Source organism: Mycetomoellerius zeteki, unplaced genomic scaffold (genome assembly GCF_001594055.1).
Source record: "Mycetomoellerius zeteki isolate Tzet28-1 unplaced genomic scaffold, Tzet1.0 scaffold31, whole genome shotgun sequence".
Classification (NCBI taxonomy): Eukaryota; Metazoa; Arthropoda; class Insecta; order Hymenoptera; family Formicidae; genus Mycetomoellerius; species Mycetomoellerius zeteki.
In genome coordinates this window covers 4,124,030-4,148,532 of record NW_017257294.1, presented here as the reverse complement: position 1 = coordinate 4,148,532, position 24,503 = coordinate 4,124,030, and the positions used below count along the sequence as shown (strand labels likewise).

General features: G+C 36.5%; 1 protein-coding gene across 6 annotated transcripts in view; it reads right to left on the bottom strand.

Moving 5' to 3' along the window:
• Positions 1-24,503, bottom strand: part of LOC108724756 (Dpr-interacting protein kappa) — a 192,478-nt gene that overhangs the window by 37,158 nt on the left and 130,817 nt on the right. The gene's annotated exons all lie outside the window — the stretch shown is intronic.

The window sequence follows — 24,503 nt, the reverse complement described above, 5'->3', positions numbered from 1 at the left end:
TGTTAGAGGATAAAGAAAGTGACTAAAATTTAAGATAGCAGCTGATAAAGAATTTCATTTCTTCGTCTATCAATTTCTATTCGAATCTCTTCATATTTGTACCATTTTTATTAAAACATCGAAAAATCGCGTATTCAATTCATTTTTCAGATATCAACCGAAGTAAACTAATTTTTGCAAGCCTCGATTGTTGCTACGAGGTTGTCATAACAACGATGTATCAACAGCGAAACAGTATCAGAAATCGTAGAGCGTGCCAACGTGAAACATATCGAAAATCCGATTAGATCAAAAATGTTATAGCGAATCAGTTTAATCGAAATCCATTAAATCGAACCCGTGATTTCGAGTACTCCGATATCGGAGTAATATTACTCCTGGACTCGTTTAACGGACGGATACTCTGGTACAGAGAATACCTGCTCTATACTAACAGTATTGACCTTTATTTCTGTTCTAAAATATTTGTTTGTAAAGTCGAGAAGGGAGAATTAAATCTTCTTTTATATATTCTATAAACGCAAACAAAATATCAAAAGTTACGAGATCCTATTTGTACCATTTCGCTACAATAGCGTGTATTTGGAAGATACAAGTTCAAAAAATTCGTTTATTATTGTTAAATGCAACTTTAATTCTAATATCAAAGAATTTAACTCAATATCTAAAAATAGAGCTTAATATTCGAAATTATAACTTAATATCCGTCGATTTTCAGTACATGATAAATATATATTCAAAAAATTGGTAGATAACCTAGAAAAATTGATAGCACTTGGTCACTGCAAATCACCGTGGTGAAATGTAACAATACATATTAGCAATATTTTGTCCACAACATGTCATTTGGACACAGTTTCACAGATTTATGTGCGAGATGGTGCATCGAAGTGACAAGTGACATGCGATGAACACGAACATACATCGCCAGGAACACCGTTTACACTGTTCGCAAGTGACGAGTATCACTTCGACAGCACAACTTATGAGACTTATGAGAAATTTATCTTCCCTTATCATATCAAACATGACGATCATAAAAGTGGATTAATCATTATAAAATATACAAAAAGTTGTATCTACATGAAAAACTTTTCAAATTCACGGACATGATGGCACATCAAATATGTGGAAAATTTAATAACAATTTCGAAAATTACATTAGGATAATATTAATTAAAAATTTATAAAAGTAGAAATTTTTCATAATTAAAAATGTCTAATAACGCGTCGTTTGATTGTTCTAGTGACGAAGAAATAGCGCAGTAAAAAAAATGTGTAATGTAAAACAAAATTTGTTGATCAGGGATAAATGTTACGAAACTCGATGCGACTTCGTCATTCGTTCGACCATTTGTCTACAGTCGTCCGCTGCACTATGCAAAGGTAAAATATTGAATGACTGTGACGACTCAGCTGAGTCCTGACGAGTGTAAAATTACAGCATGTTTTAAAATACTTCATGGTGCTTTTTTATACGGCTGAAAAATAAATCTGACGCCCCATGGCTCGCGTACAGCCATTAAATCTATCGTTAACAAAAGCGAACCGCGACACACAGTGCGTCATAACCTGTGGCCAAATTAGAACAAAGTTTGTAAAGATATTGATAGTACAAATACATTTAGCTATCTTATTTGACAATTATTGTACCTACTGACTTTCATACTACTTGTAATGTTTAATTTAGTGACGGTAAAGTTTTTCATGATTCTTTTTTCAAAAGAAAAATCTCTCTGACAAGCAAAGATAGAGCTTTTCCATTAAAAGTTTTGTTTTGTTTTCGCTACTTTTTAAAAGTGTTTTATACTGGTAAAGATATATGGATGTTTTGTTAAAATGGTTTCTGTTTATAGTCTTTTGAATATTAAACGTGTAGAAGTGGCGTCAACATAACAAATAAATGCAATAAATCTTTTTCTCTAAAATTGTTGTATTTCTATCCTCTTCTTTAAAATATCTGGATCCATTAGCAAAAATTACGCATTCTATTCGGAATTAAATAGTTTATTTTAACTGAAAAAAAAAATATAAAATATGCTATCGTACATAGTGTATGGACTTGCAATATAGGTCAGTACGTATGAATCGTCGCGAGTTTTGTGGATGATAATATGTGATAACGTTATGATATTTTCCAGCGAATTCGAGGTGACGAAACTATCTAAACTTGGAGATTATGACAACCGTTTGTCGCGAGTTTAACGATGTTCAGTGACGGTGCTTCCCCAATAGTTATATAACTTCGTGCGTCTCATAAATGCGAGCCACGGAGCAACTTGAGGATAATTACATTCACAGATGACAGAGAGTAAAATTACTTGCATTATGAGCACGAGACTAGTAGATTACACGAGGGAAATGTAAATTTGTAAAAGCCAATATATACGCATGTTTTGTATCCTTCGCGCACAAGTGAAAATTTGAAATTACAATTACGAGCACTTTGCGAATAATTGTACGGCGTGTTGTAATAAATTAATAGCGAGCATAAATTTGTCAAAACGTGTCGTTTCATTTATCTTTGATTTTAGCAAAAAAAAATTATAATAATTCTAGGAGATAACTTTACAATAAATGACATGTTCATTTTGTAAACGTTTGCAATCGAATTTATACGTGTCTTATACTATTTATTTTTGTAGTTTTGTTATAATACATGTGGAAGTTAATATTCATACAAATTAAATCTTGCCCAGCTTAATATTAGCTACACGAGAAAAATCACAGAAACAACATATATTTTTCTTTTATACTTTATGGTATTTTTGTTATAGCTCTTTTCTTTGCGATTCAATTGAGTTTTCAACTTTTTTGTTACATTCAAACTTGAATAACTGAATTTCATCCATTGACCGCTGTTCCATTCGAGCTTCGCTAACAGTGCACTGCTAAGGAAGGTTTCATTGTTGGAGTTCGCATACGAGCCATTCTACCGTGTCGCTTTTTTTTCTCTCCCTCTTTCTCTCTCTTTTTCTCATTCGGCACTGGCGCAACCACCACTGTGCAATTGCGCAACTGCATTTTCTGCACTATGCCGTCGATGTTTCGAGCGGCGGCATTTATTTAGGACGTAGCCTCTTCATGAAACTGCGATATCGCGTGCGTCTGTGGTAAGATTAATGGACCAATCTTGGCGCCGACACGGTTACGCGCAATCAGGAGACAGCTTTTCGGAGCTTCAACCTTTCATCGTGATAGCAACGTGGATACATACATGTTGGCTCGCGGTATGCTACGCCCGGTTTACGCAGTTCAGACTGTTCAAGTCAGCGGTATTTACTTTATGTTCCATCACGTAAACTTCGTGACGGACGCTTTATGTAGCAATGTAACAACAAGTCACAGAAGTGCGTTGTATGTAGAGAGAGTAGAAAAAGGGTTATTGTTGCGAATAAGTCGGAAATTTTTATATACGGCGTAATATCGTCATTCCATATTGCGAAATGATTTAAGCAAGAAAAACATAGGATTCAAGACAATTAATATTGCACGACTCTTTATCTCGTTCAAAAACGTTGGAAACGTAAAAACGCTGTAGACTGTTATCGAACGATGTAATATTTGTTACAGACGATCGGGTCACTAGGGAACGGAATCGATTTGTCTTTTCTCGTGAATTCACATCGAAAGGTCAAACTGCCAGGAACTATTTATCAAGAAACCGGAATACCAGAAGGAACATTAAAAAAAAAGGAAGGAAGTCGCAAGAAAGAATAATGAACCTGCTTGAAAAATCGAGGCACCAAATTATTGTTACGTTCCCTCGCATTGTGTTTTATTCGCTGTGTTTCTATAAAACATTGTCGTTTATCTACCTTCGTAAAATAATAACTGTCACATCAAACTTATTGTCAATAACCTTATTATTTCTTCTATATTATAATTAATTGATAAATAAAAAAAAGACTATTACGTATAAAGAATTACGTATAAAGTTATTATAAATTTATTGTCTCAAGATTTATATTAATTTATTTACAAATGTTCGCAATGTGCGTATAAATAAAAAAACTAGAAGTGCAATATTTTATTACAGAAGGGATTGTGTAATTAATAATTTCTCCATTTAGATATAAGGGAGATTGGGGAAATTGCGAATAATACTATTGCAGTATATTAGAGTAGTGATACCCCCCCTCTTTCATTTCTCGCATCCGATGATAGTTCGCGAATATACGCTTACAATTAATACCGCATAACACGTGACCATAAAACACACGAATTCAAAGTAAATATCATTATATGTTTGGGATGATTTTGATGTAGGAGAGAATGGAAGTAAGTATTGTAAACCTTCTTGTTACCTAAAGGAAAAATTAAATAAACTCGATTATTTATAATATCAATTACAAAAATATTTATTTATAGGATGTTAGCTTTAACCCATAATGATTAACATTTATATGTCATCAATGTAAACTATAATTTTAAACAAAAAACAAAATTGATTCGGCATTGTCCCACGCGGCAGCTTTTGTTTTTTATTTAAAGTTATAGTTTATATTGATAAATACTATTAATAGTATAATGGTATATGAATGTTAATTATTGTAGCTTAAAGCCGAGTAATTGAAGTATCTTTTGAATAAAGACTATTCTATTAATTGATAAATAATTGTCGGTTTTCCCTTAGATGTTCGCGTTCCACTTTCCTCTAGTAAATGGTCGCTCATTGTTTTGATTATCAAATTAAGTGAATTAAGATATAAAACAATGAAAAATGAAGATAGATTATATGCCTTTGTGAACCAATAGTATTATTTTGTGATAAGCGTTAACTTGCTACATTCAACTATACAACACTTTTGGTTGGATTAACTTCATTGTTCAAAATGCGTATGACAGTGATGTTATGACAGTAATATTTCCGCGTTTCTCCCGTATTTTCTTGAACCGTTTCCACTTGCAGAACGCTGATTCTCCACAAATAATGAACGTCATAATGTGTAACATAATTTTGTGCACATTGATTATTCACTTTGTCCCGCTCAATGGTTCTCGACCGCATGTAAATCCCCGAAGGATCGTGAGTCTCCAAGCGACACTAGGAAGTTGCACGATGCTAGGAAGTAAGATACGACGCCTAATACAGCTTTATACACCCAAAGGAGTGTTTTACCCAAGTTGGTTCGTTCCGGTCTGTCGCCACTTTTCCGATAGGCTCTTTAACTAATTCAAGCGGCGGGGCCGTAACAACCGAGATAAAATTCAACAGAGGATTAAAAAGGCAAAGGTCGGAGAGACAAAATGCTCAACTCGCGCGTATCGCTCGCATATTAAATCAGTGAACATCTACTTCGTTAAAAACTCAAATAAATTAAATAATTGCAGATAGAGAATAAAACTTGAAAAATAAAATCGTATTCTACCATAGTTAATGTCTAAACAAAAAGAATAAGGAAATTCCTCTTATTTGAACGATGCTTTTGCTTACAATTATAAACTCAAAATAACCTTCGATAATTCTGTTCGCCTCGAAGTTCCGCTAATTGCACCTCGTATTCAGCTTTTAAATTTAATTAATATCTTCTTCAGTTATTGGAAAATACGTCAAAGTCGCGCGGATTCGCAACGGTTACAAAGATATACGAATCTCGAGAGGTTAAGGATATTACGGAAATCTGGAAGAGGAATAAATTTAATTTTACATTCAACCATGTTAATCCTTTTCTCTTTATACACTGCTTGGATCTTCCTCTCAGGATAGGTGAGAGAGGTGCAAGTTGCAAACAGAAGTAACGCGAAGATCGAGTGGAGGATGGCTGCAGAGAAGGTGAAGAGGTGCAACGAGGTCAAGAAAACGGTACAAAGGAAAGGGAAAGGATAAGATCTGCAGGAATAAAAGGTACTAACTCCGAGGTACCGACAGGTTGAAAAACTGGGTAAAATTGGATCTTGGAGCTGTCTTCATCCACGAAAGAGCAGAAGTGGCAATCGCGCAGCAAATTAAGCGGGGCCATCGTAAAGGAGCGAAAATGGTTATGTCCTGTCCTAAACTTACCGCTCTTTCTTTCCTCTCTTTTTTCTAACTTTTTGCGTCCCCGTTAAATAATAGATGAATCAAAGTAATGTGCCTTTCTCCGCAGCGGAGCATAGTTCGCTTCGGGCTAGAAGCAAGTTTCTGAAGCTTCTCACAATCTCTCCACAATCCTGTAGTCATAGAATTTACAAGGTATCGACTTAGTATATTAGAGACTTCATCTTATATCCGTGAATTTTGATCTAATAAAGAAATCCATATTTTATTTAAGGCGTGAACATATAGTTTATAAAATTTTATAGTTTATAAAATAAGACATGGATATTACATGCCGATACAATAATTTCTTTTATATACACAATGAGTAATATAAAAATACAAACATATTAAAGAAATAAATTCAAAATGTGGCATCGATAAATGTAAAGTAATATTTCCGCAAAAAATGATATTTACGTTTTAAAAAAAGATGATTTTTAGATTAAATGTACACTGTTAAATCTATAGTGTCAAATTTAACCTAACGTGAGTCGCCACTGCTCCTACTCAATCATATCGTTATTTTATACTAAAACGATGGTTATATTTGACACTATACAGTGTCAAGTTGATACTATATAGTGTCAAATTGACACGATATAGTGTCATATATAACTATCGTTTAGTAGGAGCAGTGGCGACTCACGTTAAGTTAAATTTGACACTATAGATTTAACAGTGTACCTACATGTATAGTAAATCATAGAACAAAATTTTTTATTGATTTATATATATGTATATACATACATACATAAAAAACTTTGTTCTGCAGCTTAACAACAATTAAATACATTTCATCAGAGGAAAATATTAAAAATAATGCATCATAAGCGCCATAGTTTAATTACATTTTGTGTTAGTTACTAATTTTAAACATATTCAGAATATAAATTATTTCACACGAATAAAATATTACAGAAACATATTATAAATAATAAATTCTTTTACTTTATATATTATAAAGAATAAATTCTTTTAAAAACTAAAATCTTTTCTGAATTTATCCATAATTACCGTTATTTATTGTTTCTTATTTTAATTTCGTTTCACAGTCATTTTAATTTCTCGACCGATATCTTATTACCGATATTATTAATGGAAACTTTAATGCAAAGGAAAAAAGAGAGAAAAATGAAATTTCTGAAAAGAGAGAAATTGGCTAACAGTGTAAATGACACGTTAATTGCTGCTCCTTCGGATTCAATAAAATGCTCATTACGATTTCGTCTGACCAGTACTCCATCCGTACTTTCTTTCATAAACTATGTCTTGGTGCGCTAAATAAAATATATGTCAAAGTATCGTTTCCCTCTTGCCCTCCGCCCGGCGTGACCGCTTGGCCCGGAGTCAGCATAAGTTTCCAACTTGGTGGTGAAGGAAGCCCCTTGCGGCAACTTGCGTACCCACGGAATCTCGTGAACAGACTCCAGCGCACTTCCTCCAACTCTGAGGAAGAGGCGGAAGGTATTTCTTGGGTCGCGGAATGCTCTTCTCTCATCCTGAACACGTACCAGTACGCGCGCATTTTCTTATCTAGGCCAACATATAGCCAGGCGCAAACCCGTTTCTTCGTCAGATGAAATGTTAATAGCGACGAAGATGCGTGCGAGCAGCAAACGTGAACTTTTCGCGTAACACCCGGCATCGTCCGCGCATTCTTTTTGCACGGTTCGCCGAATATTCTGCGTTCCTCCGAGCGCATGAAACGGAGTGTCTCGAATTCTCTCTCGGCCGCGTTAACAGCGTGCGCGCTCTTCATTTTTTTGCTAACGAGAAGCTCGGGCGTCGGGTGATTCATGGAAACCCGTAAATCAACTTGACTGCCTGCTCCTTAAGGGAATAATTTCGGTCTCTTTTTACCGAGTGATTTATGAATTAATATCTTTCTTAAACCGTTATGTAGTATATATTCTGTGTGCATGTGAATACTGAATAGTCAGTATGTACGCTAAATTCATTGATTAATTTGACCTTGATTAATTAAATGTCTTCCATTCCTTTGTCCAAAATACCAAATTATTAATCATGATAATTATTAAATACAATGATATATAGTTCTAGAAAAACTGCTCACATTTATATTTCTACAAGTGACATTATAAAACGATACGAAGAAGAAAATAATTTAAATATGCTGAATTTAACAATGCAATAATATCATGATGGTTGTTTTTTGATATGTATAATGGGCATACACCAATAACTTTACAGAGTGTCAACTCAACTATTAATAATCTGTTTGTATTTCCTATATGAGATTTCATTAATACCATCAGAAATAATTAAAATCAGTATTTAACGTAACTTTGTCGATTTGATTATATTTTGACGGATTATACGAAAAATGTGGTTTACCCATTCTCATATATGTATTTTAATGGCAATATGTGTCGCATATTTTCCAATATCGAGTTCAGGCTTTATTTATAATCATTATTTATGAAAGGCGCAACATTCATTATCCTCGACATAATTAAAGGTCCTGCAACCGCATAAATGATGCCTGCATAACATCTTTTTTATTTTTATAGGTAACATTATCATAAATAAATGTTCTACAATATTGCGTGACGAATAACTTCGTCAGCAGCGTTAAATTGCATTGCCTATAATTGTGAGAAGACGATCTGTACATAATACGTCTAATGCAGGCAACGGTTAACTTTGTTCCCACGAGGATGAGATACAAATAGCTCGGGGTTTAGCAGCAGAGTCGAAATATTCACATATCTCGTGCATATCTCCAACCTAAGCATCGCGTTACTTCTGAAGGTTCTCAGTAAAATCGATACATTTAAATCGGATGCTATGCTCGATTTCGTGACGTGTATCAACCGACAAATACTACGCGCAAAAATCTGCAAAAAATCCCTGGTTTCATAGCGAGGACCATTCGTCTGTGTTAAAAAGGGATTCGCTGTCGATATCGCTGCATACATCACACACGTGATCGATGATGGCGATTCTAGCGGATCGTTGCAACCGGTTATTTCATGCGCAGATTGAGAGAGGAACATTGTTTCGGCTTAAAGATAACGCTTTGTTTCCGGTGCTCCGCGGTGAACAATGCACGCACGAAAATCGAATAACGCTCATAAAGCTGTAGATAAGCGCCGGCTGGATGAAAAAAACGCGGCTCAAGCAGCTTTCATATTTCACAACTGCCACTTGTGCCATATTTTTCATTTTACTCTATTCTCGCCCTTTTTAATTACTGATAACGCGGGAAAAACCGCACAGCGCAGCTCGAGCGCGCAATCGCGGAGATTTGTAGTCGACATCGGGCCACGAAATTAAGTTTTACAAATTCACAGTTTATTATTCCACTGGATGCAATACGTATGAAACGTTTGAATAAATAATATGCAATAATATTATTTATAGCTACTTGCAAATTTCGTTGTATTCCATGTTTCATATTCGCTCTGACATTTGGACTCAAAGTTTAGTTGTGTTCAAGCCATATGAGGGCGGGTTCACACCTTGATGGAAAAACAGAAAGCGGAAAAGCGGGAGCCAATCAAAACTCGCGCTGGTAATAGAAACAGAAAAGCGGAATATATCACTTATTCTGCGCGAGTTCTGATTGGCTCCCGCTTTTCCGCTTTCTGCTTTTCCGTCAAGGTGTGAACGCGCCTTGAAACAGCCTGCTCGCCGAACGATTGAATGTGATTGATTGGATCTATAAGTAAGAATCAATCATGTTTAATCGCCGTGAACAGGCTAGCTGCTTTGCCAACTCGTAAAGTCACTAAGTATATAAACCTAGGAAGTAAAAACATAGTTCCAGCAACCAACGTTACAACATTGCTGCAATGTTGCTGAAATGTTCCAGAATAGAAAAAATTTTTTCAGGGGTAAATTCTCAATTTTTAAACCATTTTTTCATTTGGAGTCAAGCGGATAATGCAACATTTTTTATACGTATTGGATGCAGCTGTCTTAACTTGTGCTAAATTTTCTGTGCATTTTTTGTCAAATTAAATACATTTACCTTTTACAAAATTTATTTTCTGAACTTACTTGTACCTTCATGTACTTACTTTCATGTACTGAAACCTTAACGACAAATAAACCCGTATTAAATTAAATAATACATAAATTATGCATTCATACATATTTGTTAATAAATAAATTGATTTACATATTATAATTTATAGCTTTATGTTTCCTCACAAAATATGTATATAAATACAAGTTAGAAACGACCGCGTCTTAGAGCCAAAAAGGTTTGCGCTACTTTATATATCTAGGCTACATTCTAAATGTATTTTCGAAGGAAAATTTTACTCGATATGATAAACATATCGAGTGAAATGCCGAGTAAAATATCGAGTTACATATACTATATATTTTGAGTAAAATTTTCCTCGGAGAGGATGTTTTGGAATGTAGCCCTAGTGACTTTAGCCAACTTGAACACGATCAATAAAAAGGTCGCATTTAACAAAAATTCAAGTGTTTTCGTCGATTGCATCGTGGCGGACTTTTAATTATCGTAATGCACGCGTGCAATTTGCTAGAAAAACGTAGAGATGGACGGGCGTGGACGCAGCTAAATCAAGTTATCGACGCCGTCGAAAGGTCGCAACGAAACGTGTCGACGTACGCTAATTCGCGATCTGCAAATCTCCCGCGCAGTAAAACGCCGCACGACGACACGACGACGTGACGCGACGCCGACGGACGCGGCGCGGCGTAGCGCAACGTGCGATTCGGCAGCACGGCGGATCAATTGGAGCGCACTCTTCGGCATTGCGAGAGAACGTTCACTGCGAATCCTGCGTTCCCGATGATCGTGAACGATCGATACGCGAAACAAAGTGCCGACCGTACACATTTCTATACGTTCCAATCCGAAGGGCAATTCAATTGCGGTGGACGTCCCATACGGGCATCTGCAATATTCTCCGCGAGCAATCGTCCTCCAGAGACCGTCAATGTATGCGCTCGCACGACTCCCAATGACATTTACATTTATATTGACACGGCGCTCAATGGGATCTTGAACAACGGCGAATGCTTAAATGCATTTGCGACCGCGGCTTAACGACCGAACTCGAATTTTCCCGGCGCCGGATCGGCGCGCGAACGCGCGGGAAATGGTACGCGCGAGGACGCGCCGATAACGCCGTCCGGCGCGTCCCGCAACGATGCCGAACGAGGATTCAATGCGATTAAGTTTTCACGTTGCGGACATGCCGACATCGCGCACGTAGCTCGTGGTACAAGTGCGTTAATTCTTGTGCGCGCGCGATACCTTTTCCGCAAATTATATTCGACGGAAATTCATTTTTTTCTTTATTCACATCTGCATGCATATTGCAAATTTAATTAAGAAAGTAAATCTGTTTATACTGACGTACGAGTACATTATGCCTAATGCTGCAAGCTCTGGAATAAAATACGCAATGGGTGCTTTCCAATTGCTTAACACATCTTAACACAAATGTACACAGCAATGCACAAAGTGTAGCATTGTGCACGACTCAATTGGAACAGAATGTATACGCTGTGCACGGTATCGGACGGAGTTAGATTAAATGTAACTTTTTTCGCCCGTATTGAATGAAAAAAAGCAAAAATATCGGCCACCCAACGTCTTCCAACTTCATTTATAGCCGCCACGATTAGTAACATGTAATTGTCACTAGAAAACATAAGTTTACACAGCCGACTGGTAGCCCTCGGGCTGAGTACGGATGTGCAGTGTTATGTCGACGATTACGGCAATTGAAATACAACTTGTGTCATCATTGCACGAAAGTATCTAGTAATTTTACAATTGGAAAGCACTCAATATTATATTTTTGAGAAAATGGATTTTTCCACAGAAAGCTATACATATAATAGATAAAAGTACAACAAAATAGGTTTAGTAGTTATATCAATACTGAGGAATTAATATAGACATGAACCTCAGTAGTGGGTATTAATATAATAAACCTGAGCAGTATTGAATTAGCGTTATTAATATTAGAATAATATTCTAAATTTTAGTGTGATTAATACTTAACAATATTCTAAATTATTCAATTATTATTTCCATTAATGAAGGATATTCAATATATTAAAACAATAATAAACTTATATATTATAAATCGTAGTCTTCCTTATAGATTGGGACTAGTAGAATGTTATTTATGGTGCTCCCACAGCGATCTATCTTTATTACGAAATTCTCTTTATGCATATACAGGAAGACACAATACTCATACAATTTTCATCCTCGTTAGAACATATCGATACGACAACGGAGACGAAGCTAATAATAGATAAGAATTTATCACCGGAATAAGGTGTCTGGCTGTCGCGTAATTTTCTTGATAGCCCGATTTACTAATATTAAACTATTTCAATTCGGAATAACGTCCGATATTAGTCTGTTATTGTAATAATATTTATTACGTTGATAAGAATAAGAATATAACACGCAAATATCTGTTCTGTAGTTAAAAATGGCACAATATTCCAGTCAAGGGAAAGAATCAATCTTTACGATGACGTACACGAAGTGATCTATCTTTAGACTCTTTAATTTAGATGGGATATGACTTTCAAAAATAGCCTCCGGCTACCCTTTCAGAGAATCCATTTTGAGCGTTGGAAAGAAAAAGATTGCATCACGATGGCTCTTTACACGGCTGATGCTTTGTCGATTCATACTCGTACCTTCACCCTCTATAAGACCAGTAACCAAATTCACCTCACGTATTTCCATGGCCCTTTAAGCGCGACCTCGTAGGCCACGCGTCCTACAATTTATCTGGAATGACGTTCTATTAAGATGGGATTCGGTCGCTTTTGCCGATTCTTACTAACTTCCGAGGTGCACAAGAGCCGAGAGCCTTTCACCTCGCAGATAGCTGGACTGCGCGTGGGCTAATGAGTTTGTAACTTTTTAAACGGTCCTTCAGCGAACGCGCGATTCTTAGTGTCAGTCTAAGATGTCGATAGTCGATACTCGACACGGTGATTTAAGACCTCCCTTCGAAAACTAAGGCAAGTTAATTGTAACCCGATAGCGTTTTAAATTTACTCGTCGGATATTGATTTACCATGGTTGCAAACAACATGACCCGCTGTCGCGGAGAATTCAATTATTTTTCAGACCAATCAGGTTTATCAATCGATTAATTTGCAAAGTGAGATATCGTTGTAATCTACGCTAACAATACTTTGCGATAATAACTGTACTACTTATAAAATAAATGAGAAGTGTAAATATAAAAAACGTAATATCAAGCACATCAAATAAAATAAATAACTTAATTTTTTCAGAAAGTTCATTTCTTATCCGATATTCTAAAAAATACAAACAAAGAGACATAAGGAAATATAATATATAAGGAGCAGATTAAATATTGAAGTGAATATATCGTTGAAACGCACATGTCGCTACATTCCAATAAATTTTATTTGACAATTTTACATGACACAGTTTTGCAAATCAGTAAACTCATTATTCTTACATCTTTAAACGAATTAACCCAGAAAACGTAAATTTAAAACAATACATGCAGTTATTGATCATAAAAGGTATGAAAAATTAAAATAAATTGCTGAATGACACAATTATTTTTTATTTAAAGATTGACTTTTTTATTTGTTTACTCATGCAAAATTCTCATCATCGTATGACCCAATTTAATCGAAAAAGAATTAATAACTTCTAAATAAAAAAAATAACAAAATTAAGTTTCCTGTGTTTGTTGAGAGAGCTGTGGAAGGTATATTATGTACAGTCAACTACATAAAATATTCTGCAATATAAATGTACATAAATCCATATACAGAAATAGCGTAAAATTAAGACTGTTTTAAAACAAACTATTTTAATCAAAGCTCTTCTTGAATGTGAATTCTTTATTCTTGGGATTAATTTGTGCTACAAATATGAGATGTGTTTATACATCTTCTTAAATTTTCTATATTGCGGTGATTAAGTTCTAAATCAAAATCTACTTTGAGATAAAATTTACTTGAAAATTACTGGAAAAACAGGTTTTTTTTATTTGCTAACAATCCTAAAGTTTAGTTAATAACAAATATCATTTTCCTTCATTAATAGCTAAAATCTAGTCAAATTATGTCAGGACGTTAAATTACATTTTTAAGTCAACATAAACAATTAAACAATTTATGGTACTTCTGAAGTACTGAAGTATATCTATTAGGTTGGAACAAAAATTCGTAACGCACTATTCCATTTTTATAATGTCTACATGTTCTTAAAAAAATTTGGCAATTATATTATTCGATAGAATATAGTTTCAGTTTTAAGAATCCGTTTTTTAAATTGCGATACGCAATGATTTTTGACGGAATCATGAGAAATCAAAGTCAAGATGCTTCTTTTATTTAATCCGTGGTAACTCAGTAATGAAAAACCTAAGAACATTTAAAAAAATAATTTTGTAAGGAAAACTTTAAACTTTCATGTTAGAGAGTCGAAAATTTTAGCAAGTTTTTTTCTAGGCACGTGACAGGCCCACAAAGTGAGAAGAAAATTCCCCCTTTCTAGCTCGTAGTTTTCTGTACAAATTATAAGACTCACAGAAACTCAAAAGACATAGTAAAGTAGAGATTGTAAGTTTTAAAATCCTTTTATTAAATTTAAATTTCGTTTATTTTTAACAAAGTTACAGCCGCTTGAATTTTAAAGTTCGTAACGCTACGAAATTTTGTTCCAACCCAATATGTACGTATGTGTATCTTTATTTTCTTCTACATCAGAAAATTGTATTAGATAATATACGCAACGTAGTCCTTACAAGAAATAAAGAAGAATATCGCAGAGATAAAATTACATTTAAAGAAGAATGAAGTGAATGCCAGAATGCGCTAACGTATTCACATTGCCCATATTCTCTTTTGTTTGATGGTCATTTTCGAATTATAAAACGCAAGTGCATCCATTGTGCCGAATGAGTTCTCGTCGTGCAAGGACATTTTGTTCCGTAGCGACTATCAGGAGACCTGTTCCGTGTGTGTTGCTCACGCGTCACGTATTATAGCATGCCCACTCGGTTGGACTGGAGTTGCGCCACGTATAAGCGTTTTCTCCATCTCGCCTCTCAAGTTTTCACAAAGTACACGGCGCGCGGACTGGAATTTTCGCAAAAAGAACGTCTCGTATGCGCCCGGGGATTCGTCGAAATATTTCCGCCAGCTGCCTTTCTTATTCTTTCCCGTCTATTTCTCTCTGTTTGTCCCTCTCCTGCCCCGCGGACAAACAAGGTGGAGCGTATTGTCGTGTCGTGTCGCGTCCGATGAAACGGGCTGAAAGAAGAGGGAAGACATGGATTGCATGAACGATATGTGGGCTCCTACTTTGTTATGCCGAACAGCCACATGAACACAGAGACCGATGCCGCAGGTCAGTCGCGGTTTCACAAAGGACTGAAAGGACCCTCTTATATACCTTTCATCGAAACATTCTGCGTCGATTTCGATGGTTCTACGGAACGATAAGAAAATGACGATATCAAACGGATTTCGTAACTACAAAACCAGTTGCTGGAATGTACGCCAAATATACGCATTCCAGCGTGAGATAGCTGTGGTTTCGGGGTCGACTATTTTGGCATCAGCGAAAACAGATGCGTATTACGCACGCATTATACATACGTACAAATCGAATTCAAAATAATCGCGTCTGATCGGCGAATGATATTCCAGTTCACAAAGGTTAGCTCGTTCAAAACCGTGACCGTCCTTTCGATGGCAGAAACTTTTGTTTTATCAGCGAGTGTTGTTTTATTATTCCCATACCGAGGGGGAAAACTTGTCATGGAAGATAGGCAGAATTCGTCAAGCCTCGTTGGACTTGTTCTTTCTCCACGCAGTGATTTAATACTTCCGCAACGATGCTGCGTGAGGAGGGGTGCAAAGAAGGATAAGACGCTCAATCAAAATCATTGCTCGCGGTCTAACGCGGAGAGATGCACGAGAGAGGGCAATTTTGCGAAGTGTGTCGAGATTAGTGGTAGTCCGTTGTCAGTTTAGAGGAAAATAAGTGGGATAAGATGAGAGTGAAATGACGGGGTGTACTTTATAGGATAAGCGTGCGGAATAAGAATGAACACTGAACGCCTGCACTGCGTATTGACGCATAAATCACATTGGGAATCGATTTCCTTGTCTCTTAATTAATTCCCTTTTCGTATTTATCACAGATTTCTCATTATAAAGATTTATTATTAATTTCTCTCTCTCTCTCTCTCTCTCCTATTATTAGACAGATTTTAATTAATATATTAATCTTATCGAGACCAACGATTCCACTTATTTTTAGTAAAAAATAAAAAAAAGCTATTTTTATTACCATTTACATTGTTTTCTACTTACAATTAGATATATGTATTTACATTGAATAAAAATTAATTAAGTTTCGTAATGACGTCATTAATACAAAAAAATGGTAATACCCAATACAAGAACAATAATAAAATAATTAAAAAAATTTTTTTAATTATATCTTTATCAAATTGCTTTTCATAACCCTGTAACTAATTAAACGGCCATTATTTCGTAACCCATTATGTATTGCTTCAATAATGCATCAATTGAATTACCGTCCAATTATAGCTTTATTCCAAATAGCAATCGTTTGAAAAGAATATTGCATTGTGAAATTTAATCGCATTTTTGCCAGTCGTAATTAATGTCGAAACGCTTCAATTCAAATTTTTTGCTTAAAAATTTTGGATATTGTACCGGTCACGGTCGGAATTGCACGTACGCCTCGATCGGCAAATGTTCGATGGTTTCATTATCAATCCATTGTAACGTAAAATCCGAATTCGCCAATCCATCCTCGTTCACAATTTCGTTTCGATATGACGAGCGTGATATCACCCGGATATTGATCCTGGCGTATGACATACACGCGTACGTGCAAAGGAGCGCGCGCGCGTGAGCAGCGCGCTCATCGAAAGCGCACGATTGCGCGGATGAATCGGTTACTCTGAAGCTTGATTTCAATTTGCCATAATTTCATAGAATTGATAATCAGAATTTCGCCTGTTTCTCCGACTGCACGTCACTAGGTGGGTGATATAACTTTCGCGAAGACGAGAAATGTGCTGCAAATTATTATGTTGATAACATACATTCGTAGCATGAATGTATGGTACTTCGAGTCGCGAGATCGAGAATGAAATGGAATAGACAGAGAGAAGCAAGAAGATTGATATTATTATAACATCGCAGAATCTTGACGCTTTAAAATATGCACAAATTATCTAAATATTTCAAATAAGATAATTTTACAATACTTTCATTACGCAGTACGAAGCGAGAGAAAGGATTTTGTTAATTTAACAAGCGCGCGCACGCGCGCGCCATCAGTTCCTTTAACAAATGATTTGTAGATAGTCATAACACATTATTGTTTTAAGCCAAGATTTGTTAAGATAATTGATGCTGGTCTGTTATTTCAACTAATTATTAATAATAGAAGCAATTTATATAAAACCTATCCTGTTAAATTTATAGTGTCAAATTTAACTTAATGTGAGTCGCCACTGCTCCTACTCAATCGTTATTTTATACCAAAACAATGATTATATTTAATACTATACAGTGTCAATATGACATCATATAATGTCAAATTGACACGATATCTACAGTATCAAATTTAATTATCGTTTTAAAAAATAATGACGTATTTAGTAAGAGCAGTGACGACTCACATTAGCTTAAATTTAACGGTGTAATCTATTTTTGATAGACTTTTATTTGCTAGCAATGATTATTTTAGTTTGTATCGTAAATCATATATTATTTATTACGACCAATGAATAATGAAAAATTATTCGCGATAACAACTGATCAATCCGTTTTCCTACCAAACCATTACCTACATATTTATCATCCCTTTTTTTGTTTCTATAACAAACTCATTTTTTTCAATGCGTGATTATTATTTGTCAATTAATATGTTTATTTAAAATATTTTATATTGTTAAAACATTTACAGTTCCATTAAATAAATAGTGTAAACAATTTCCTGTTACGTTAGAATAGAATAGAAAATTAAAGCTTAAGAAGAATAATATATGATTAATCAGACACAATTATCAATCAGCACATCGCGCAAATTTTAGTCGTTCGAATAGCTGGTAAATTACAAATATGCAAATTTTAGATTTTAAAATTATTACATACAAAGTAGCTAACAAGGTAAAAGAAAAATGAAAAAGAAAAAGAGAAAAATTTCATGATGTTACGCATCAGAACTTCGAGTTCCAAATGCGACCTCGCGAGAATCGTTCGCGTCGCAAAATCTAACGAATTTTACCGCAGCGTACGCCAAGTTATACCCGCATGGGTGAAAGTGCAAAGAAACGATACGAATGTTCCTCTCTCTCAGCTTTACACTTGCTGCCAAGTATTTATCCGGTTATACGAACGCGAGAATTTGAGGAAGAAGTGGTATCCCGTGCAGAAATAACGATGCGTTAATTCACGCCTTGTAAAGTTATATTTCCCTGGATGCGTGACTGAAAAATAGAAATATGTAACAGAAATCTGGTTAAATTACAGAATTATATCAGTTAAGTGCTGACACACAGTTTCATTCTTAATAATATATTTAAGCGTACCTATAAAATATTGATTTTACATATTTATTCGTTTTGGGTTATTTTTGTACATTTTTTTAAGTAATAGAAATTAGTGTATTATTCAAAAATTAATAAGGTATATATAAATTATTGGGCAGAATCTAAACAAGACAGTGAACAATTATACAGAAATGTTGTAGAATTTACTTTAAATTTTATCATCTTCAATATAATAACGTATACATATAATGCATTCCTATATTTAATATTTACTTTTTATTATTACAATTAGTTTATAATAATAAACAGTTTCATTAAATTTTATCAGCCGTTGTTTTTAACGATATGCTTTATCTACGAAGAAACAATTCAAGTCGTAACGCAGGATTTCGCTTGTGCAGTAAACGACAATCACATTGTTTCATCCCTCGAGTATGTCGGTCATTGAGAGGAAGGAATAACGTAGTATAACGGCGGTAGAATCAACGACGAATTGCTAAAAGATATATCGTTTTTATTATAGAGGACTCACTCAACAATAACCTCTCGATTTAGAGTCCAAGCAGTCCACAGAGACTCAGCTTTGGAAGAGAAAAAGGATGAGGAGGGAATAAAGTGGAGATAGCTCGTGTGAGAGACAAAGAGGCAGCGAATGTCCAACCGAAGGGTGAGATACGCGAGGTTTCTATGGGTTTGCGGTGGGAAGCCGTTAAAGGGAGAGCGTACCCGCTGACGAGGCTTTCCCTAGGTGCTTCGGCACCTAGTTGCTGGACCAAGCTTTCAGGATGAACGGAAGGGGTATAGAGGGAGAAGCGAGGGACGGGAGTGACAAGAGGTACCCCGCGCCGGAACTGAACAAGAGGAAGCGGGACGAGGTAGAAGAGGAACGGGAGATAAAATCGAGGGAGGACGAGGGAATTGAGGATCGGTGGAAGCGGAGAGCCGAGCTCAGCGCGGAATCGCCCGGCCGGAAAACGCGACACCACCGGAAGATTGCACTATCGCGCACCCACTTGTTTTCTATCCCCTAGTCGTGGCCTCTCGCCCCTACGCCCAGTGTTACCCCTCATCCCACTCCTCCCGGAGCGTACCGCGCGTTTCGATTTTCTCCTCTGCATGCACCAGCCGATTCTTCCATCCAACAACACATATACAAATCCGTTTCGTCGGTTTCCTTTGTTCCGCTTGGGTCACCGGAGCCGATTCTCTAGTGGCTCGATACACACACTCGCTCGATTTTCAGTAAAACGTGCGATTTCTCGCCCAACGAAACTACTACACATTTCTTCCGTCAAACGGAGGAAGCAAGTGAATTTCGAGCACTGAGCAGTAAAGAAGTGTAGTTTAAAGGATGAAGATGCCGTCGCTTAGGACTTTGCTTCGCAATACCGAGCTCCGTTTTACAGGACCGGTGCGCGCACCGTTGATTAAAACTCGCTGCTCTCTACTTTGAGATTCGTTCACTCAAAGTCGACACTGTCGACGTTCTTCCTTCGTGATATGCACGTGTAAGATTTTGTTTCATTTTACAATTCTTTTTTAAAACACGCCTAATTCCATCAGACATTTTTAATTAGTTATGTCTCAGATAAAAAACAACGTTAAATAAAGGATGACAATAAATATAATTAAATTAAATTTATGCAAATTTTTATAAAATTGATATTACATATTATATATTAGTAAAGTTATGTATTTATATCGACATCATTAGTACAGTATATGTATAGATGTGTGTTTAAACAAGTTCATAAAATTTCCTTAAATCAATGCCTTCTATCATCTAATTTTTCTTTAATTAAAATAGAAAATGTTTCAAATTTGTAAATAAAGATGGAATTATACGATCTACAAAAAGTAGTTCTAAAGAAATTAAATTAGTTCTAAAGATACGTGTAAAGATCTGAATTTTATTACAGATTGCGAAGCAGCAAGTCGCTGCTATCAGCAAATAAAAATCACTCGACGAGAAACGTCGTGACCTTTATGCGCAGTAGTTTGACCTAAGTCCCACTCAGTTTAACTAAGACTTCAGAGTATACCAGTTTGGTTTTTACGGGATCTACGCGGCACCACCGATTTCGTTGATTAAAACTCTTCGCTTCTTTCAAATCGCCGGAACTCGTATGGGGGACGAAACGAAGATAGAAAGAGAGAAAGAAAGAGAGAAAAGGAAAAAAGACTTGCGCGCGGTGACTGTCGAGGGAATGAAAGAAGGTGCAAGAGCCTCCTTATTCCGGAAATTGAAAAAAGGTAGGAATGGCCATAGCGGCAACGATGAGAGGAAAAGAGGAAAAAAGATGAATGGAAAAAAAGGGAAAAAGGCAGAAAAATGTAATGAGAGAGTGAGATAAAGAAAAGAAAGGAAACGGAAGGGTCTGGTTAGAGGACGGAAACTGCACGCAGAGCGCGTTTTGCGAGAATGTACTTATGCATTGGAATTCCCTTTTCGAAAGCGCGACGATGGCGTTGGTAATAGGGACTTCGCCACTAGCATCTTAGACGAAGCTGCGATTTTCCTTGCGGTGAGAAAGAGGGAAACATAAACTGCGGACGAAGACGAGCTTTGCAAGCGAGCGCGCGTATGCGGGGACGAGAGGCAAAAAGAAAGCGACGCGGCCGAGAGACGAGAGATATAGTTCGATAAGTATGAGCGAGTGTGTCGTACGGGCCGAAACGAAGTTTGCCAGACTCAAGGTTGCCAAACGCGACTTCGGAGAGCGAGCGGTAGAGCGAGGCAGGAAGAACAAATATGTACCCGAGCCTGGTTCCGACGGATAAAGGATTTTCCTTGAACATGACGTAAGACGTTCCTAAGATAACGCTCCTCTTATTTTCTTCTTCCTTTTTGTTCATAATGCAGTTATTTTTATCTGTAGCGTTTACGCACGAAAATCGCGGTAATATATGTATAATCAACGCAAGATTTGTCGCAAATCTCACCAGCGAAAGTACGTGCTTCGGTATCTCACTGACGTTTCGTACTTCAGATCATTGTGTTGGGAACAGTTGATTTCGAGACATGCTACGCTTCTCACGCGCGCGACCGTCCTACGACCCTTGTATACGAGAGTAGCCCTAAGGCATGGAATAAACTCACTCCAAGATACTTGGGGGGCGAGTGTTTGGCACTACGTGTGCAGCTTGGCGTAGAGAAGTTTGCATCGAGACTGCCAGCCGCAGTCGTAAGGACAAATCCGTTTTCGAGTTTCGTTGGGTTACCGGCGAACAAGGAATTTCCTTGATCATCAATAGGAATCTTGAATTAAGGTGGTCTGCGATACACGTAGATGCCTATACATAAAATATAGAACTGTATTGTCTGTGTATGTACAGATATACGTATGTGTGTGTGTGTGTGTGTGTGTGTGTGTGTGTGTGTGTGTGTGTGTGTGTCTACATACATATATACGCATATACACAAAAATATATACACGTACATGCATACATATATATATATATATATATATGTATATTTCCTATAGGAAGGATTAATACCACAAATCAATGGTGTCTAAAGTTTAACGTAGCCCGAGGCACTTTACACGCGGTAAAGTGTAATTAACCCCTTAACCTGTGAACCGACAACGACTTTATAACATCCTGAATATACATCCGGTGGTGTCAAACCACCTATCCCGAGCAGACTAATTTACTACCCAGTCGGAGCAGCAATATCAGACAAATCAGGCGCTTCTTGCGGCAATTGTGTCGCGCGTTCATGATCCAGTTTGCGATAGCACGATCGAGATATAGATAAGAACAACTATCGATTCACCGTAAGGAATAGTGGAGAGCAATTTCTACCAATTGGCAATATTCCGCACCGTTGGCGGTCGATCGAAGGAAGCGAGCCATACCAGTAATTTCGGATGATTCGGTGGAACCTTCTCCGATATGATTCTGCCGAGGTTCCACCACTGAAATACATCATTTCGTGAGTACAATCATTAATCAGATCAGGGTTGACAAATTTGAAGTATTTCCAGTTCTATTGACTAATCCATTACCGTTCTAATCGCAAGCGTAAGTCATTGACAGATTTACGTTACGGATTAGAAGAAATAATTATTGGCGACGTCCGCGGGTTCCAGCGAGAATCGGTAAGTGCGATCGATCGTTAAAACGCGATAGAAAGTTCGCTCCATGAAGTGTAAATTTTTAATCAAGTGGAAAAAGCAGGGACCCTCATGCTGCCGATCCCGCTTTCATTCCCCGCATGAAAACGCAGAGTTACGGGGAAAGTTGGATCGCCGTTAGTTGGATGGAAAACTTGTGAGTTTTAACTTCCTCCCACACCTCTGAATTCAAAATTATGTACAGAATTGTCTACAGAAATATTTATCTTATTTTTTAATTACCGACATGAAATCTAAGCTAATCAACAGCTTTTCAATTCTTCGGAATTAAATAATATCGTAATATAAATCTTACAACTTGTTAGTGATAAATATATAGATAAAAATATCCTGATTTTTAAATAATTTCAAATATATATTACTTTAATAAAACTATAGTTTTTGTTTGTCTTATATATATAAGTACGTAATTTTCAATTAAAAACCGTAATAATGTTTCTATTAATGTTCTATATAGAACATCATTTAACGTAATAAAATGAATTACATTTGCCATGGTTTAGAAAACATACAATGTATTGTATTTTGAAAAATTTTCGTAAACGTAAATTAGCTCTCTTTTCTTTGAGATTAAGCAATATGATATGCGGAAAATGCATAGCAATTTTACTTGCGATCCTAAGCAAATTCGGCAAAGTTTCGGTCTCTCCGACTTCGCTCTAGCACCTACCTAGATAAAGTTCTCGCGATTCTGCCAGGAATAACACGGTAAACGTATTCCTTAAACCGGAAGTTTATCAGGGAATCCCGGCTGTGGTCAAGCGGATTCCGCTATCCTCTACACTCACACACATACACCTATCCACCCTCTATTTCCCTGCACTTCAGGGGCGCAAAATATTCGAGCAATTTGGTGACACTGCCAAGCGTCCATTGGGGTCTTTTTATCTGTGGTGTTAGCCGGCTTAAGTTTTATCGTGGACGCATTATCCTTCCTTTCCTTTCATCTCTTTTCCATTCCTTCCTTCATACATGTTTCTTCTCTCTCTCTCTCTCTCTCTCTCGATATCACTGCGTCTTCCTCTCTTTCACCTATGATACCAACTACATTCCGGCTCTTACCTATTCTGGATTAATGCCAGTGGTCTTGCTATTTCCAAATCTTCTCTCCGCCGTCGCTTCGAACGAACATCACCTTCCAACCCTTTCCATCTCGTTCTTGTCTATCGTATATATTCTCTTTCTCTGTCTTTCCCTTTTCCCTGTTTTCCGACGCCGAAGTAGTATGGATGTAAAGCTGGCAGTCGTAAACGAAGAATTACGAAGTCGAACGTTGCTGCCGAAGGAGCATCGTGTATACTCGTTGTCGCGCTCGGTTTACCCTTCTAAGTCGGAGTTCAGATCTCGTCGCCTTTACATCACAGGCAGAGAGTATTAGAGGATGACGAGACATGCTCATCATAGTGGAAAATGCCAGCTTTTGCGGGCGATCGTTGATAGAACTTATATGTCACTGAAGTTTTTATTTATGATAATTATTCGAATGTTTGCGTTTAGATTTATTTGCGTACATACAATATGTACAAATATATTTTTAATTAAAGAATAAGTACAACCGTATAAATGCTTATACATAAATATAAAGAACGCCAATAATCGGTCAAAATTAGATGTTATGAAAAAAAATATAATACAAATTCTTAAATTTTTAAAATTTAATTATCTCAGATGTGACTGTGCACCGAAATGATCGGGCATTAACCACAATCGATCTGAGATGTTAATAATATAAATATGATAAGGCACCGAAACATTCGAACATTTTCCTATATA